The 20,692-nt window shown below is 35.5% G+C and overlaps 1 protein-coding gene across 2 annotated transcripts in view; it reads right to left on the reverse strand.

Moving 5' to 3' along the window:
• The window catches only part of LOC136035251 (recombining binding protein suppressor of hairless-like), a 134,802-nt gene extending 114,704 nt beyond the window's left edge, over window positions 1-20,098 (reverse strand). For both annotated transcript variants that reach the window (XM_065716917.1, XM_065716915.1), the window contains exon 1: window positions 20,000-20,098. The gene's annotated coding sequence lies outside the window, so the exon portion shown is untranslated. The remainder of the gene's footprint in view (window positions 1-19,999) is intronic.
• Window positions 20,099-20,692: the final 594 nt, after the last annotated feature.

Here is a 20,692-nt window from a genome sequence, read left to right on the forward strand (position 1 = left end):
TCGTTTTAAGTTTCAATGCTACTTCTTCCTTTCATTTGAAAAAACGTTTTCATGTTTATTTTTCATTGTTTTCTTATAGTAATGCTAGAGAATCCTGCGCCCTTTTCATTGAATTTTTCTTCCCCCATGACAGATTCCTCCAAGGAAAGATCCTCCAACATAGCCCCCTCTCCTCAGCCCCACCCCCAAACAAAATAAAATCCCCCTGAAAACGTCTGTACACTTCCCAATAACCATTACTATATGTAAACACTGGTCAAAGTTTGTAACTTGCAGCCCCTCCCCCAGGGATTGTGGGGGAGTAAGTTATCCCCAAAGACATAGTTATTATGTTTTTCGACTATGCTGAACAAAATGGCTATCTCAAAATTTTGATCCGTTGACTTTGGGGAAAAAATGAGCGTAGGAGGGGCCTAGATGCCCTTAAATTTTTTTGGTCACTTAAAAAGGGCACTAGAACTTTTCATTTCCGTTAGAATGAGCCCTCTTGTGACATTCTAGGACCACTTGGTCGATACGATGACCCCTGGGAAAAAAACAAAAAAAAAAAAAAACAAATAAACACGCACCCGTGATTTGTCTTCTGGCAAAAAATAAAAAATTCCACATTTTTGTAGATAGGAGCTTGAAACTTCTACAGTAGGGTTCTCTGATACGCTGAATCTGATGGTGTCATTTTCGCTAAGATCCTACGACTTTTAGGGGGTGTTTCCCCTTGTTTTCCTAAATAAGGCAAATTTTCTCAGGGTCGTAGCTTTTGATGGGTAAGACTAGAGTTTTGGTTACTATTGAGCCGGGTCGCTCCTTACTACAGTTCGTTACCACGAACTGTTTGAAAACATGTTATTATCTTTGTTTTCGCCCATATTTGAGTCGATTTTAACAGAAAGAGTTTATTTTTTTATAAATTGCTTCAAGTAATTGAGTGTCAAGCTTTAGTAGTTGAGTTTCAAGTATTTATTATAGGCACATGCTCTGTCGAAACATCATGGAAAAGATGTCACCTTAGCGGGTAAGTAGGCACGAATTTATTGTGTGGACGGCAAATCCCAAGAAAAAAACAACAGGCAAACCGAATGGAAAACAAAACATTCATTGGAAAGAACGACAAAAGTCTTGAGGTATGGTTCGGGTTACGGCACTTGGACTCCTGTGTCTGATCTGCGTTACTGAATTTCTAGTACTTTGATTTCCATTTGTAGTGTTGAACCATTTGTTTCCAATGAAGCGTTGTAAATAACTTTTGTTTCCGCTTTATTTAGCTGACAATTTATTTAGCAGAGCAATTCTGATAGAAAAACTGTTAAATATACTATTTGGATTTTTGTATTCTGAAGTTAAAAAAAAAATTTTGAATTTTTCAAAAAGAAAAGATGTTTTTTGTTGAAGCGAAAAATACTATATATTTTTACTTCATAATCATTCAATACTAAAAAGAAATAAAGTTGAGTTCGTACGGAACTTTGGCTGAGGCGAAAACGATCAAGTGACGTCGCTACGTGAATTAAGACTAGTATGTCTGATCTATATATATATATAAATAAGTTGTCAGTGGGTCTGTCGAGTGACGTCGTGTTTTTGTGTCGACTGACGTCATGTTTGTCGACTGACGTCATTATAAGGATTGAGCTGTATGTCGTCATGAAGTTGTTTGTCGTCTGACGTCATGTTTGTCGACTGACAAAATTACAGACCGGCACAACGGGACACAAATGACGACCGGGACACAGGGACACAGGGAATGTAAATGACGACCGGGACACTCAAAGAGAAATTACAGACTGGGACACCGGGACACAAATGACGAATGGGACACAGGGGATATAAATGACGACAGGGACACAACTACAACGGGGACGCCAGGGGGCACAGGGGGATATATAAATGACGACGGGGACACAGGGAATGTTCGATTAGCAATCACCATCAACAAAGCTCAATGGCAATCATTAGAATAATGAGGTATAGATCTGAATACGGATTGTTTTTCCCATGGACAGTTATGTTGCATGTTCAAGAGTCAGTAAACCTGACAATCTATTTATAAGCACAGACAATGGGACAGCGAAGAATGTTGTATATTCGCAAGCTTTACACAGGGACACAACTACAATGGCGCGTAACTAATATGGCGCGTAACGACTTACGCGCGGGGGGGGGGGGGGGGGGTTGGGGGACGCGAAGCGCCACCCCAACAGCTAGTTAAAAATATAAGTCTTATAAAATATCATATTATACATATATAATATGATAAATATCACATATATAATTATGATATATATAATTAAATATAATTATAAAATATCATATAATATAGATATATATAATTATAAAATATCACTTATAAAAATATAAGTGAATTAAGACTAGTATGTCTGATTAAAAATAAGATTTTGTAAGTACTTCTAGAAAGTTTGTCGGTAAAACAATCTTTTTAATTTATATAAAAAATATTACTACACGAACAGGAAACATTCACTTATATTGAATAAAATTTTGCCGTTCGAATAAACATCCTGGATATGTCATTGTACACGACTACTGTTAACATATTCATGTCTCAACATTAATATATTCAAACGTTAAGAGAGGACACGGTCCCCGAGTCGCCAGCAACCTCCTTCGTTAGTACCACGATAATGATGTGGCCTATGCTGATTTTGACTGTTGATTCCTTTTGGTTCGATTTTCATACAGCCAAGCAAGGTTAGCATGGGTTCGATTCCTTCTGCACGACTACTCAAAATTATGTTACAATAGACTTTTATCTTTATTTCTTTCAAGATCTTTAAAAAAAGATTTATCCAAGTTGCAAAAAAATCATACTCCAGGGCTCTAAACGTGACGAAAAACCTTTTCTTTAAAGAAGACAATAATAATAACAACAAATAAAAAGTTCTTTCAGACTGAATAAAAGCCATTTAAGATGTCAATTACTTAGCATTTATTAATTCATGGCTTTCATTATAAAAAAAAAAATAAAATAAAAAAAAATAATAAAAAACTTCACGATAAACTAAAAAGGATTTAATGAATGTGCATATTATCTAGATTGTAACAGTGTGACGCTATAAAAAGAAATTACCAACAGAATTACTTACCAATAATTCAAAAAATACCGAATCAGCAGAACTATAATATTTGGGGGAGGGCCTCCCCTCCCTCTGCAGCTCAGAACCCACAGTTCCAGCAAAATAGAAAAATCCTTTTAAACTGCGTAATGCTTCATTTTAAAAACTTTATTCTTTTAACAGTATTCGACCCTTCCACTGAAAAAAAAAATACTTTGACCCCTCCCCCTGGAAAAATGAGGAAGCATTAAACTATTTTTTAATTTATAAGTATTTATTGACATTGTCAGTGTTAAATAAGCCGCATCTTGGTTGTTATTTAAAAGTTTTAATCCACAATTAAGTCGACTCTATAGAATATAAACTATCAACGGCTTAACATCATAATACCCATACTTAAATCCAAAATTAATCCATTGGCTTTTATATAGTTAATCATGTGTAACATACATCCGGCGGTTTGTGTGACAGGGAATCTTATAATCGTGGAAAACATTCAAATATGGACCATATCTAGCTTCCGTAGCTAATTCAAATAATTCTCCGTATCTTTTTCGTATTTTATTCTTGATTGATGGAAACTTGATTGATAGAGATGCGTATGTGTATTCACCTAACGTGCATACAAGTCTGACTTTTGGGACAAGGGGTCAGCAAATTCCCCCCCCCCCCATTAAGGACATACGGGTAATTTTTTATGCCTTATCAAGTAACTTCTAAAGAACTTTTAATGAAATATCTTATTTAGATTCTTCGGCACAAGGCAACCTCCCAAAACCAATATTTATACATAATTTATTTTACGTTCATTTCGTATTTTGATATAGAATTTATAATAAAATATAATCAATTTACACAACAAAATTAATATATAAAAATTTTCATTTATATATATATATATATATATATATATATATATATATATATATATATATATATATATATATATATATATATATATATATATATATATCTGGCACGTAAGCAGGTAGGGGAGCCTTCGGGCCCGCTCCCCCCCCCCGAAATTTTGTGAAATGTTTAATTTTCCCATGGTTTTTTGGGATTTCTGGCAAAAGTAGGACATATATTAAGAATCTAGACACGTGTGTGAAGCCCTTTTTGGGGATTTTACAGCATGCAATTATCTGGTCAAGTCAAAGCCCAATTATTAACCCATTTTCTGTCTAACTTTTTACCCTCTTTGACTCTTTGAAGTAATTAGCAATTGTACTGTTATTTTTTATTTGTAAAGAGACTTTGCTTTCCACAGCAAAATAGAATTATCCTTGATATTAGGGCGTTTCCCCCCCCCCTTTCAGGATAAAGTACAGCTTTTAATGGATCAATTTTGAAAACTATCATTTTTCATTAAAATCGACGTTTTCGCAATAGAAGAAATACCCCCCACAGCACCCATATTGCACTATTAACTCTAAAATTTCCCTTTCAGTGGGATATAATAGATTAATCACTGGTTCTAAATCGCTACGAACATAACCTGAGCCTAAAATGTACTTTTGAGGCTTCAGTCTCCTCCCCCCCCCCATCCGCTACAATACTACAGATTAAAGTTAATCTGTTTTTTCTTATATACGTGGTTTCTGCATTTATTTAGTTACTACATAAAAAAAAGTACTACTTTATATCTGCTGTTTCGAAGGTTTTGCCCCCCCCCCCCCCGAAAAAAATTCCTGCGTACGTGCCTGATATATATATATATATATATATATATATATATATATATATATATATATATATATATATATATATATATATATATATATATATATATATATATATATATATATATATATATATATATATATATATATTCATTTTATAATTTTATAATCATAATATTTATATAATTATTGTCACCTCGACAAAAATAAAGAAAAAAAGTTTTTTTTTGCTCAACCGCTCTTTGATTTTGCATCTTTTTACGTATAACACGGATTTGAGAATTTTCGTGTGAATCTAATTTACACAAAAACCCATAGTAAACAAATCATTACTAATGAATTTACAAGTGAATTAATTCTTTTTTTTAAGTGGAAACGTCAAAGAAAATATAAACTGACAAATATTAAAGGCTTTTTGAAAAGAAAAACTTCAAAAATTCTAAACCATTGTAAAAATAAATGCAAAACTATGAAACACAATAGCAGTTCAATTATTTTTCGAATGAAGCAAAATTTTCAAATTTTCCGACTACGAATGTTTTCACCCTTGTGGTCTAAATCTTTGAACAATTTCTTCCAGCAAACTTTTCTAAGGAATTACTTAACATTTATTGGTCAACGTTTTGGGTATCCGTCTAACAGGTCATACTTCAAACAGTGGCTATACGAAAAATGTGGTTCAGTCCTGCTTTCTAGGGCTATGACAGAAGGGCTATGACATATTTCATAGGGCTATGACAAAATAGGGAATTTGACAAATTGCCAAAGATCGTCCTTTTCGGCCAGCCGTCTAGGGCCAAAAGAAAAGCAGGGTGTCTCCCAATTGGGTGGGAGTAAGTCAAAAGGAAGGATTTAAGGCAGATTGGAACTTCTCGTGTCGGTGTAAAAAGGGAGGCTTTGAATAGACTGGGATGGAGAAGGAGCGTGAGTAGCTATGTTGGCCTCAGGTGGCTTGGTGCTGCAGTGAGTATTTAGTAGTAGTAGTAACCTGTATTTAAGTAACGAGGACGGTGAAAATGAAATATGATTGTTAAATGGATACTTGAGCAATCATATAGATCTTGAAAAATTAGGAAAAATAGTTAATTTAGTTTTTAATTTTCGGCCAAAAATCAGCAAAAGAAAATAGCTAAAAAGATATGGTACCAAAAAGGTGAACAAGATTTAGCACTCTTCTCTGGAAATCAACACATTGCTAATTTTTGAATTTTTACAGACACAAATTGTCGAATTTAACTAATCGGCATTTCTCATTTATCTTCACGATTCAAGATGACAGCACTGAGAAAAGGGTGATACCGCCCTAAAAACTTCATACAAAAGAAAGTCACGTTCTTCAGGTTTGAATAGACCTAGACCAGGTCCATGGAGAAAAATAATGTTTTTATTTTGATGGCCTTAGAAACAGTCAGAATTAACCTACGATAGCAGGCTTCTTTATCAAGGTCTTCCAAAGCAAACGTATTAGTTTTTTAGTCCCACTTTCCATAAAAAAAAAGGCCAGGTCCAAGGAGAAAAATAATGTTTTTATTTTGATGGCCTTAGAAACAGTCAGAATTAACCTACGATAGCAGGCTTCTTTATCAAGGTCTTCCAAAGCAAACGTATTAGTTTTTTAGTCCCACTTTCCATAAAAAAAAAGGCCAGGTCCAAGGAGAAAAATAATGTTTTTATTTTGATGGCCTTAGAAACAGTCAGAATTAACCTACGATAGCAGGCTTCTTTATCAAGGTCTTCCAAAGCAAACGTATTAGTTTTTTAGTCCCACTTTCCATAAAAAAAAAGGCCAGGTCCAAGGGGGAAATTAATGTTTTTATTTTGATGAACTTAGAAACAGTCAGAATTGACTTACGATAGCAGGCTTCTTTATCAAGGTCTTCCAAAGCAAACGTATTAGTTTCTTAGTCCCACTTTTCATAAGAAAAAAACTATACAATTCTGAAAACTACTTTAAAATATTCTAAAATACTTGTATGATTCCTAAATGCAGACACATTACCGCCCCCCCCTCCAATTGACAAATATATAGCCCAAATTATATGTACTCAATGAATTTTCAATAGAGCTACTCTTTCTTCTTAGATCCCCCCCTCCCAAATACCGTTTATTGAAAGCAGGATTATCCTTTATTGCAGGATTATTCGACGGAGGAAAAAAAGAACAATTACGTGAACGCAACATAAAATGCAGTATTTCTGTTTTTTTTTCCAAGATTCTTTGTACCTTTTTACCAAGAAAAATTAATAAATTGAGTTTTCATACTGAGTATTTAATTAACAAACAAAACTTTATGCCGCATGACGAATTAGGAATTTTCAAGACAAGCCAAAATATTGGTCGTATGGCGAACTAAGAGTCAAATTACCTCCCCCCTTCCCCAATGGATAAACATATAGCCCAAATGATATATGCTCACTGAATTTTCAATAGCGTGGTGACTTTTTTGTTATTTATTTAACGACACACAGTTAAAATGCGGCGGGAAAAAAAGAATCGCACAATTGAGAATTCAGTGATAACTAGAATAAAAAGGGGAGGGTAAATTTTAAAGGACGGCATTTACGAATGATATAATTAAGCATTTTAGATTTTTTTAAATTAGTTTCTGGAGTTTTATTGTTTTCCCTTGTGGAGAGGGGAAGGTACTAAACAAAAAAGAAAGAAACAAAATACAAGTAGAGCGCAAAAGAGGAAAATAGAATAGGTTGATGTTTTTGCGCCAAAAAGTAACCCTCGGGCCAAAAATAACTCGTTGATAAACAGTCAGGGCCCCGCCAACATGAATTATTTTCACATTTTTAGGCACTTTTCATAAAAAAAAACATTTATGAAAGGTGGGGGTGAAGAGTTACATGGATAAATTTTCTATACTTGATCAGTCCTTGAAGAATTCAAATGATTCAGCAAGTTAAGCCTGATTGGTTGATAATCTTAACTAAAACAAGGTGATTAAAGCAAGTAATGAGTACAAGACAACCAATGAGGCAATTTTGTTTATAAATTCTTGTCATTGGCTTAAACAAAACTTTCCCACAAGTGTTTGTTACTAATCATGGGAATTTCAGTGAAAGGAAATTGTCGAAAAATTTCACACGACAAAATTATTATTCTTTGAGGTCATATAGCACAAACTGACGTTATAAGCCTTAGCCTATCATCATTATCAGCATCCTTCAACAGTATAAGCTTCTATTTAATGACTTTCTTTTTTCTCTCTTTTTTTACTCCAAACCCTACTTCAAAACGCATTTTCAATATCGTAAATGTATCGTAAACAAGTGGTGAATTTGTGATGAACATGTTCTTTGATTTATCTACATTAATGGTCAGTTCCACGGCTCCTTTCCTATGACGAAACTTAGAGAAACCAAAAGATACTATGTGCATCCAAGTTGCCAAAAAAGCGCATCTGCAATATGCACATGAGCGAAAGAGAGCGAAAAAAAATGTAAAAGTGTTCAAAAATATGAAGAGCGCATAATTACCATGTTCTGTAAAAACTCGCTTATGCGGGACTAACCTGGCCTGTGATCAGGCTTAGGTCAATCCATGATTTATGTTAGTGGAAAATGACCGTAGGCTATTACGGAGTAAAGGGGTAAGGTCAACACTTAGAGTGTTGAGTAGCAGTAATGAATGTTGCCAAGGACTACTTTATAACTCCGGGTGCGACGTGATGCATGGAGTAACAAGGGTAAGGCAATCAAGTTAAAAAAAAGTAGCCCTTTGGGTATTTTTTACAACGATCTTATTTTGGTGCTTCCCTTAATATTAAATAAAAAACAAGTTTTTTCAACTAAAAGTAATGAGCAACGTTAAAACTTAAAAAGAACAGAAATTATTACGTATATGAAGGGGGTTTACCCCTCCTCAACACCTCACTCCTTACGCTAATGTTTTTTAGTACTTTTAAAAAGTGTCTCATTGTTCTAATTAAACGGCCCTTGTATTTCAGGAGTCATTCTTAAAGAATTGGGACAAAATTCAAATTTTAGCTTGTGTTATTTTTCGGCCAATATTATCATTTAATATTATCTAAAGCAGCTTCTTAATTATGATTTTCATATGTTAATAAACCAAAGATGTTGTATGTCTTCGGCTTGTGGTTGTTTTTAATTAAAGAAACAAGTTTTTTTCAACTGAAAGTAAGGAACAACATTGAAGCTTAAAACTAACAGGAATTATTACGGAGGGAATTGCCCCCTTCTCAGTATCTCACTCTTTACGCTAATGTTTGACTTTTTTTCCAATTATTTTAGAATGACTCCTGACACACAAGAACCGTTTAATTGGAATAATACGTTTTTACACTAACACTAACGCTTTAGCGTAAATGTCATTATTTGACAAAATTATAACTTTAGTGTAAAGAGCGAGGTACTGACGAGGGGAAGAAACTCCCTCACATACGTAATGAGGGGGTTCACCCCCTCGTCAATACCTCGCTCTTTACGGTAAAGTTCGAATTTTGTTCCAATTCTTTATGAATGCCCCCTGAATCTCAGAAGCGGTTTAATTAGAATAAATAGCTCTTTTGAAATTACTAATACTACTTTAGCGTAAAGAGCGAGGTATTGACGAGGGGGCAAACCTCCTCATATACGTAATAGTTTCTGTCCGTTTTAAGTTTTAATGTTGCTCCCTACTTTCGGTTGAAATAACTTGTTTTTGTTTATTTAATTTCTGATTGTGATTTAAATTATGCTGGGAAATACAGCGCCCTCTTCATGAAAATTCTTTTCCCCCATGACAAATTCCTTCATGGAAAGATCCTCCCACGTAACCCTCTCCCCCGACCCCACCCCCAGAAATAATCCCCCCTGTAAATGTCTGACATAATTGGCACGGATCCGTTCTCTTTGGGGGAGCTGGGGGTTGTTAATTTGGAAAAATTAGAAAAATTGAGGTATTTTTAACTTAAAAACGGATGACCGGGTCTTAATAAAATTTGATATTTAGAAGGAACTCACGTCTCAGAGCTTTATTTCAAATCCCGACCAGATCTGTTGACATTGGGGGGAGTTGGAGGGGGAAACCGGAAATCTTGGAAAACGCTCATAAATGTCGTAGATAGCTGATTGACGTAATCGGACTGGATCCGCTCTCTTTGGGGGAGTTAGGAGATGGGGTTCAGTGCTTTGGCGAGTTTGGTTCTTCTGGACGTGCTAGGACGATGAAAATTGGTAGGCGTGTCAGGGAGCTGCACAAATTGACTTGATAAAGCCGTTTTCCCCGATTCGACCATCTGGGAGGCTGAAGGGAGATGAAAAATTAGAAAAATTGAGGTATTTTTAACTTACGAGTGGGTGATCAGATCTTAATAAATGTTGATATATAGAAGGACCTCGTGACTCAGAGCTTTTATTTTAAATCCCGACCAGCATTAAACCTCTGATTTTCCTTTTAAAGCAATCTATTGATTCTTAGAATTCTGCTAGAGCTAATACCATATGAGCTCTTGGCTATTCCGACCTCGTCACAAGTGCCATATGAGCTCTTAGCTCTTGTTATAAATTGGAAGGACTCAGGCAACTTTCCACATTTCTGAGCATATTTCTACTCAGCAAATTTTTATAGGTTTTGAACTGCTCTATATCATGATCTGAATGGTACCTTTTTCTTAGGTTGTAGAGTCGATTTTTTTCATAAATAGATTTTAATAGTAAGGTGCTTATCCGTGTTTTTTGGGGGGGCTAAGGTCTTTTTTGATGCAAAGTTTTAAAAGGACACCAAAGATCCAACTTTTCGTTTAATATCTTATAGAATGTATCCAAATCATTGTTTGAATCTTCCTTTTTCATTCCAATCCACATTTAAGTTTTGATAACCTTGTTACATTTGTCTGTGAGAAAATTCTCCTTTTTATAAAAACTACTTTTAGAGACAATCCTTTGTTATTTGAAATCAGATATTATAATATAGTTGTCAGATGAATCTTTCATAATCAAGAAAGAGGCTTCACATGGATCAGTTGCAAAAATGTTGTTTATAAGAGAAGAAGAAGAAGAAGTTACTTGGGTCGGGATAAGACATATGAGCCCTTGAATGAATGTAAAAAAAAACAACAGCAACACTTTAAAGATATTTATAATAAAATTTCTTGTGAATATTTATCTTGATGCATCAGCAGTCAACCCAACCAATCATGCACCAACTCACCTTCTGGACCACACTGAGGTGGTTTTTTGTGGATAATGAAGTACTCCCTTTAGAAGAGTGCAGACGGTCTGGTATTATGATCTCCTTTTGTTAGTATTAAAGCTTATTCCAATAGTCAATGCATAGAGCACCCAAAAAATTCCCCCAGGCCCTACCGCACATACAACCGAAAATGTTCCACATCTTGTGTGGTCAAGCTCACTATCTCACAGCTCACATGATGGGTCACATTCAATGGATGACACAATGGTGGAGGTGGGGGCGTTTGTCACTATCTATGATAAAAATGAAAATGACTTTCAAGAGGCCCTTTCTAGGAGCTCTGATACCCTTCTCCTGGTACCCCCTTAGAGATAAATAAGATAACTCTAATAAGGCTTGTAATCTTAAATTGTTAAAATAAACGTTTTCTTTAAACATTGACTGTGATGGATCTTTGCTAATAGCTCTCCAAGATTCTAAATCAGCCGACATACTACTTAACTTAAAAACCTTCCTTAGCATCCCAATAAAGTCTGCTCTATGGACCCCAAACAACTACCCAACTAAAATAGTTGTGTATAACATCCCTTCAAAAATTCCCATTTGGGAGCTAAGGGAAGGGCTCTCTGACAGAACTGGTAACCCAGTCTCAGTTGCAGATGTCACCCAACTGTGCAAACCAGATGCTAATGGTCAAAGTAGTGCAAGTCTTTCTTATTCACGCTCATAAAAAAACAATATCCCAGGCCCGAAATTCATATTTGGGCAAATGAAAACTCACAAGCCCTACAAGCCAAAATCAATCCAGTGCCAAAAATGTCTAAAACTAGGACACATCATAAACCCATTAAAAAACCCATCTTTCTCTCTCTCTCATCCTCTAAAAACAAACGCAGTGAAATCTTACAAACCTGCAGTAATTGTAAAAGTTCCCATCCCAAAGGAATGGCAAATTGAAAAAATGATCAGCCTAAATGTATAAACTGTAAGGCCCCCATGATTCTTCCCATAAACAATTATGCCCTGCATATAAAAAACAAGCACTAGCAACCCCAAACAGCAACAGAGAAAGATCAACCTTGCCCATTTGCAGCTCTGGAAGCAAATACAGCCCAATCACACCAAACTAAACCCTTCAAGAAACCACCCAATACTTTCACTCACAGAACAGCCAACCCCAACCTACCAAAAGCAATAAGCATCCCCAGAAGACTCCTTCCTCACATTCCTATTGGAGAATTACCAAGACTGAGCCAAGTAGCCTCTACATCCAATGATAAGAAGTTAGTCTGGCCACCCCTCCCGAGCAGAAATGAATCAGAAGCATCACCAGGAATTAATTCCCTAATTAATGACAAGCCAAATGACAAACCAAACAAGCCTAATATTAAACCTAATATATGACTCTTCACACTAAACTCTAGTGCAGTTCAGTCCATAAACCTGCAACAGCCACAGAAAGCAAAATCATAAATGAATTGGCAAATATCTACCTACCCAATTACATGCTTATTCAAGCCAAAAACTATCTTATTTTACTCCTACTAAAGCTAATTGTTGACACAAAGTCATGTGAAAACTAAAGCAACAAAGCAGCACATCTCAATACTTTGGTGGAATGTAAGATAACTTTCAGAAAACAAGTTAAATGAACTAGTATCTTTTATGAATAATACTTCTATTGATATTGCTTGCCTTCAGGAAACCCATTTGACCAAAAACCAACAAATGAAGTCACCAGGATACACCATCCTGAGAAAGGATGGGTCATCAGAGAGAAAAGGAGGTGGTGTAGCTTTCATAATAAATAATATCAAATTTTGTGGCATCAACTTTCCAGAATTTTTAAATGATATTGATACAATTAAAATCAATGTTTGGCTAAATAATACCAGAACTTACATAATAAGCTTTTGTAACCCTAATGGCCAAACTACAGATACCACGGATTAATTCAGTTGTTTAATTAATTTTAATATAACGAAAAGAGAAATCACTAATGCAACAGCACAAACGCATTAAAAAAAAAGGGGGGGAAGACAGAAGGAGAATAGGAAGACTGTTTTCCTAAATTAGTGATTAATATAGACCAGCACTTGAATGAGGCCTTAACCCTACTCATCTATACAATCACATAGGTCAAATAGAATAGCCATACACAATTAACCATAAAGAATAATCCATCGACAGGCTAAAATACATAATTATTTGTCGAGATGTTAATGCCCACAGCCTTTTGTGGGGGGGGGGGGGATAAGCCAGCAAATAAAGCTGGTAAGTTTATTGAAAGTTTGATATCAAATAATACAGAATGAGCAGTTGCTACCCCTCCAAATACAAATACATATTTTAACCAAAATGTGGCAGATTTTCCAAAATTGACCTACAAAGCATGTCAACGAACATTTAAGAAAAATGATAACCTTTGCACAGACCATTTTGCCATAGTTTCTCCATTAAATGAACCAGCTAAAATTCTGCCACATACCTCCGAATATATTAACACTAAATCAAACTGGACCATGTTCAAAAATAAGCTTAATGATGAAATTATAAGTCTCACCCAGGAATCGTATATTTTGCTTGCAACAGCTGACACATATGCTTAAGTTTTGGCATCCATACTAACAAATACAGCTAATCCTGTTATCCCCAAAACAACACCCAGGAAGACAATCACCAAACCCACTTTTAAAGCAAGGTGAACAAATGACTGCCAAAATAACTGGAGAACAAAAAAGGCAGCTAGAAGAACATACCAAAAAAAAAACATCTCCTGCTATGAATTAAAGCAAATTACAAGCAGAGGCTAATCTCAAGTGGACTATAGTAAGTGCTAAGCAAACACTAGGAAATCTGCATTACTTGATAACAGAAGTCAATGAATTACAACAATTACCAGTTTATCATTATTGAGCATAAAACACTCAACAACACATCTCTCAAAAACCATTTTGGTACTTAGGGATAAAAAAAATTCTCTTATTCAAGCTTGAAAACAATTTTTTACAATGATTGGCAAACCCTCATATTTTTGTTGTTTTCTATTTACACAAAAAAACTGCTAATTATCAATGTTAACTTTACTTGTGGAATAATCGTCTAAAAAAAGCTTCAAATATTGTAAAAATATATGTATCTGATTCTTGAAGAAAATTTTCAATTACACCTTGTCCACTACTCCATCTGTGACAGTTCAAAAATGATGTTTTTTGTGTCCTAGGGTTTTTAGGGATTAATTCACCAGAGAACAAGTATTTGTTGGGAGGGATAAGAAATTTATTGGGGTTATCATTTTCATCACAAGCTAAAGGTGCTTGAAAAACAGCATTAAAGAGGACTGAATCTTTTTCAAATTCCTCTGGATATTGGGACTCTACAAACTAAATTAACCATTATCAAATACTGATCTCATCCCAAGGGTAAGCCAACTCCATTTCCCCCACCAAAAATAAAAAACATGAAAGAAATAGTATCCTCTCCTGCCTCTTTATTCAAGTAAAAAGCAATAAAAACCTTACTGAGTATGCTCTTTCTTGCAAAAAACGCCATAATGCTCTGCTTGGAGCCATATAATAATCAAACAGTTTGTGGTAATGAAGTAAGGAGCAACCCAGCTCAATAGTAACAAAAACTCTAAAAAGCAGAATTTTGATACCAAGAGATATATCAAAAGAACTAGCTAATTATGCTAATTTAGAATATGTAAGTTCAACTGGGTTTAGTCTTACCAATTAAAGGCTACAAGCCTGAGAAAATTTCCCTGATTTTCAAAAAAAGAGGAAACACTCCCCAGAAGTATTAGAATCTTAATGAAAATAACACCATCAGATTCAGCATATCAGAAAACCATCTTGTAGTGGTTTTTTTTTTGCCAGAAAAAAGACCATGGATGTGTGTTAATTTGTTTGTTTTTTTCCAGGAGTGATTGTATCAACCCAGTGATCCTAGAATATTGTGAGAGGGCTTATTTTAACAGAAATTAAAAGTTCTTGTGCCCTTTTTAAGTGACCAAAAAGACTGGAGGGCAAAATGGCCCCCTCCCCTGTCCCTTTTTATCCCAAAGTTGTCCAATCAAAATTTTGAGATAGCCATTTTGCTCATCATAGTTGAAAGGCTGAATAACTTGGCCTTCGGATATAGCTTGAACCCCCATAGCCCAAGGGGAAAGATCTTAAAGTCATAAAATGTGTCTTTTTTTCATAGCATTTGTTATTGTCAAGTATGTATACAATTCTCGACGGAAAGGGAAGTTTCCAGGGGAAATTACACACTAGGGAAATTTGCAAGAATTCCTATACAAAATTCTTTTCAAGTGTCTTATTTTCTCTTTTCTGTCTCAATTCTACATGTAGAGTCGTTAAGGTTGATTGACCAGGGTACATTCTCACTGAGATTGAATTGTCTAGAGGATATTTCTATGTGGAGGGGTATTCCTTTGTGGAGGTGGGACTACAATGTCCTGGAATTACTTCAAAATGAACAGAAATTAACTTTCAACTGAAAGTAAGGAGCAACATTAAAACTTAAACAAACAGCAATTATTACATCTATGAAGGGGATTGCTCTCTCCTCAACACCTTGCTCTTGACACCAAAGTGAATTCTGTCCTAATTCTTCAAGAACAACTTATGAAACACAAAGGTTGTTTAATTAGGACAATAGGAAGTGTTTCTAAAAGTACTGAAAAACTTTAGACCTATCTTGGAAATAGCTTAGCTAATCTTTATATTAATCTAATTAGAGGCTGTTGTGATAAAATTGTGGATAATAGGATTTTGGGTAGTACTTTATTGTTATAACAATTCTGGATGAAAGAGCTTTTTTCTTGGAAATAGTTTATTTCCAAGTTTGGTCCTTTTTACAAGAGTGGCATCCAGCTTGTTGAGGGAGTCCAGAGGAGAGCCACCAAATGCATCAACAGTTTACGCAGTCAGCCCTACTGCAGAAGATTACAATCTGTTAACCTCTCAACACTCGTTTTTCAGCGTAGGCGTAACGACATGCTGCTCACCTACAGGTACTTCCAGTAAGCGGATCAGAAGCTGTTCACTTTCTCTCCCCACCAAAAGCAAACCCGAGGACTTTCCAAAAAGCTGTTCAAATCCAGCATTAACACCAAAGTCCGACTAGTTTTTTCAGCCAGCGAGTGGTGAACGATTGGAACCAACTAAGCCAAGAGACAGTCTTGGCAACCTTGCCCAAGGAATTCAAAAAGAGGCTTGACAAGGAATGGGAGGCCAAACCATCGAGATTTCAGTGGGAAAACCCCTCCCAGCCCTCACTACCATAACAGTCGTGGAACACAATAGAGAGTTAGCTTGGAGGATGATGCGGCTTGTCATACCCAACCATCTCACACACTCTATCCAAAGTTGCTGTTGTGCAGTGGTGCCAACTCTAAATCGCTGGAGAATGGTCCTTGAACCATACCTACCATGTGATCACCATTACTGAGTGGGCTTAAATTGCATCTCTCCAGCACTCTCTAGTCCCTATGGTTTGTCACTTGACCTTAGCACAGCAACCAGATCTATCACCATCATCAACTACGGAGCATCACAATTCTTGCAACTAATTCGCTCTGAAGTGCAAATTAAGGTAAGGTAATTAATTAAGGTAATAGTTTATATATATATGTATATATATATATATATATATATATATATATATATATATATATATATACATATATAAATATATATATATATATATATATATATATATATATATATATATATATATATATATATATATATATATATATATATATATATATATATATATATATATATATATATATATAGTCAAGGATTCTAGGTAAATTTGTGGTGGATAACATAATTTAGCTATGATGAAAGTGAATACCCTACATCACTTGATGCATTTTTCATGCTCTTTCATAATTTAATAATTCCTTCTGTGGTAGATCAAATTTTGAATCCTTAATAGGGTCCCAAAGGGTATAACAGTCTATACTAACCAATAGTTTAAAAACATAATTTCTAAAAAAAACAGTCTAATGAGAAAAATTGCCATTTATGGCTGATTAAGAATGGTAATTGGGTATGATAAACTTTTCTAGTTTACCATATAGTCTAATTTAACAAGGATAAAGTGAAGACATCATTGGTGCCCTTTTATACTCTTTGATAGTTGAATAATTGCTGCTGGGGCTAAATGCTATTGTACATCTATACCTGGAATTTGGAATGACCCTAGCATCTCCCCATTACAAAATGGACACTAAAGCACTCAAGAGTGTCCAAAGGCAAGCAAAAAAAGCTCATATCAGCTTTGCAAGAGGAGCTGTATGAGGAACACCTTGTATCCCTCAAACTCCCCACCCTAGTCAATAGAAGGAAGAGAGGAGATGTAATTGCCACTTGTAAACTACTAGAAAATGACCTTTCAAGTCAAGTGTTCTTATCATCCCTTGCAAGTGCAACAAGAAGTCTCACAAAGAAGCTGCAAGTCCCCTGTAGCCATTGATGTGAGTTGCTGGCAATTTTTCTCTGTACACACTGTCCCTTACTGGAACAGCCTCTCCAATGCTACCATCCAGTTCCAAACCACAAATGCATTCAAGAAAGGGGTTGATCAGGACTGGGTCAATGCAGAGTGTATACTAACCTGGGATGCCACACCACAGTCATGGCACACCACCGGCAGGAAATTTCCCAGGAGGCTCATCACCACCTTATCTTGCTGGACATGGAATTTAAGGTAAGGTAATGCATAATGGACCCTTAAAGAGGCCCCAAAGGTTTCTTTTTCTTTTCTTAACCACACAAAGAAGTTATCAACACTAGTAAAGATATCAAAAGTGGTTAAAAACTTGCCATTAGTTTATAAATAAGTTGGGTTAAATTCTAGTTGAATGACTTTTGGCTATCTCAGAAAGGGGTTAGGTTAGGAAAATGAAATTTTCAGAGATGGGTCTAAAGGCCTAAGTATGTCCTGGGAAGGTATGAAGTACCTCTACTTCTTCTCCCTCTAGAGGGCCCTGAAATTTGCCTACATAACAGGTCTACCAATTCAAATATTGACAAAACAACATTTTACCTTTATTTTCAGTTACCAGTTGCCTTTTCTCTGCCTTTAGTTCTGAAAAATGCAATTCCTGTTATTTGAGAAGAATTCTGAGCCATACCAATGTTTTTTTTTTCAAAATTTAGGAAATGTATTTGCATACCCTTAAAACCAGTAAAATTCTAATTGACTGACTTCTCGCTATCTCAGAAAGGGGTTAGGTTAGGAAAATGAAACTTTCAGGGATGGGTCTACAGGCTAAAGTATATCCCAAGAAGGTATTTTAAAGTACCCACCTCTACAACTTCTCCCTCTAGAGGGCCCTGGCCTTTGATGACCTTCAAAAATATGTGTGTAATAAAATTGAAACCTTGCAAAATAGATCTTCTGCTTGAATGAAGTACAACAAAATTGTTTTCAGCTTCACAGCTTTGCTCAATCCTAATTTATAAGGTTTTAAAGTTATGCAAATACATTTCCTAAATTTTGAAAAAAACATTGATATGACTCAGAATTCTACTCAAATAATCTGCTGGACCAGACAACATCCATCCAAGGTTACTGAAAGAAGTTACAAGCATCATCACTGCACCCCTTACAAACATCTTCCAACCTTTGCTTAACTCTGGCACTATTCCATCTGATTGGAAAGATGCACATGTGGCCCCCATTTTCAAGAAAGGGGACAAATCCAGAGCAGAGAATTACAGACCAATCAGCCTAACATTTGTTGTTGCTAAGCTTCTTGAGAGAATCATGAAGGATGCAACCCATGACCATCTTACAACCCACATGATACTTTCTAATAACCAACATGGATTCTGTTGCAATAAGTTGGTGGAAACCAATCTACTTGAAACTTATAATATCATCACCAAGCTCCTTGACGCTGGTATACCTGTTGACCTGATTCTCCTTGATCTAGCCAAAGCATTTGACAAGGTCCCCCACACAAGGATTTGCATAAAGCTTCTCTCTGCAGGCCTGAAACAGATGATGGTTGATTGGCTCATGTGTTTTCTCACTAAATGCACACAAAGGGTCAGACTGTTTGGATCAGGTGGTCAGAAGATATACTCCAAACCTTGCAATATCATCAGTGGTGTCCCACAAGGTACAGTTCTTGGCCCAACCCTCTTCTTGATTTACATCAATAATTTAGTCACCAGGGTCAGCAACAATATCACACTATTTGCCAGTGATTCTAAGCTTTTTGATCCAGCACACAGCACAAGCCTCCAAACCAATCTTGACCATATCAACAAGTGGCCTGAAGAGTGGCTACTGTCATTCAACATCAGCAAATGCTGTGTCTTGCACTTTGGACCAAAGAATGAAAACACAGTGTACTCAATGTGGGATCCTGAGAAGCAAACAAGGATTGATCTTCAAACCCACAATGAAGAAAGGGACTGAAGAAAGGGGCTCTGAAGTGTGAATTAAGGTAATAACAGGAATTGCATTTTCAGAACTAAAGGTAAAGAAAAAGCAACTGGTAACTGAAAATTTAGATAAAATGTTGTTTTGTCAAAATTTCAATAGCTATAGGACTGTCATGTAGGAGAATTTCAGGGCTCTCTAGAGGGAGAAGGAGTGGAGGTGGGTACTTTAAAATATCTTCCCAGGTTATACTTAAGCCTGTAGACCCATCCCTGAAAGTTTCATTTTCCTAGCCTAAACTCTTTCCAAGATAGCCTAAAGTCAATCAACTAGAATCTTACCATAAGTTGTTCAGAAGTAATATACAGCAAAGATACCTGTTTATAACAATAAAAGCCTCATTTGATAGGGAACTCAAATACAAGCTGTTTTCCTATTGATTCAATTTAAGTGTGCATTTCTGGTATGCTGTTGAAACTCTGCTGTCAAATAAAAATAGTGATGAATTTTTTGGTTAAAAACTTTGTCATCAACAAACAATACCATGGTCTAAGTAGGCAAATAGTGGTCTAAGGCACTGGAGTGGCTTAGACCAAAGTATTGAAAAGCAGAAACAGGGTAAGCTCTAGATTAGGGTGTTAAATGATTTGGATGAAATTTTGATCAGCCTTTGATGGACATAGAAAGACCTACCGTTTATTTATGACTTTACAACTTTATAAGTTTAAAATTCCACATCCACACATACTTTTGAATTTTGAGGTTTATTATTCTTTTCTTGCACGAGTCGCTAATTTCATCAAACTAAAATAAATCATTAAAACCTTTTAAGACCATTAATAACTATTTATCGCAATTAATATTAGGCATAAATTAATGTCAAGCCTAGTGTATATCAAAAGGACATTTCATTTCATAGATAAAATCGTCTATCGTTTTTATTAATTTTAATTTACTGGCATGCAAGGGATGGGAGACTTACGCACAGGGCGTAGAGGAAGACCTTTCAATAGTTTTCCTAACTAGAACTGTATCTACACAACTATACTGGGCTTTGATTAATGGATAATTTGTCTTTGTTTCTTGTGACTTTTAGGGTTGATCAATATCTTTGTTATTTATTATTTAGTTGCCTCCTCGTTGGAAAATAATATTTGCAGGCTAGAATATGTAATAAGTCGGGGTAATATACTTGAGACAGGTTATAGCAGTGGTAATAGACTGTTACATTTTTGCAGGTACAGCAATTCAGTGATAACAAATATGGTATTTCGCCATGAAATGGCCCATGAGTTAAAATTATGTTCATTCTGGCAAGAAAACTCATTTTATCGATGTATTTAAAATGAAGACTGGCAGGTTTGATACAGGACATTATTCGATATA

This window comes from Artemia franciscana, chromosome 14 (genome assembly GCF_032884065.1).
Source record: "Artemia franciscana chromosome 14, ASM3288406v1, whole genome shotgun sequence".
Taxonomy (NCBI): domain Eukaryota; kingdom Metazoa; phylum Arthropoda; class Branchiopoda; order Anostraca; family Artemiidae; genus Artemia; species Artemia franciscana.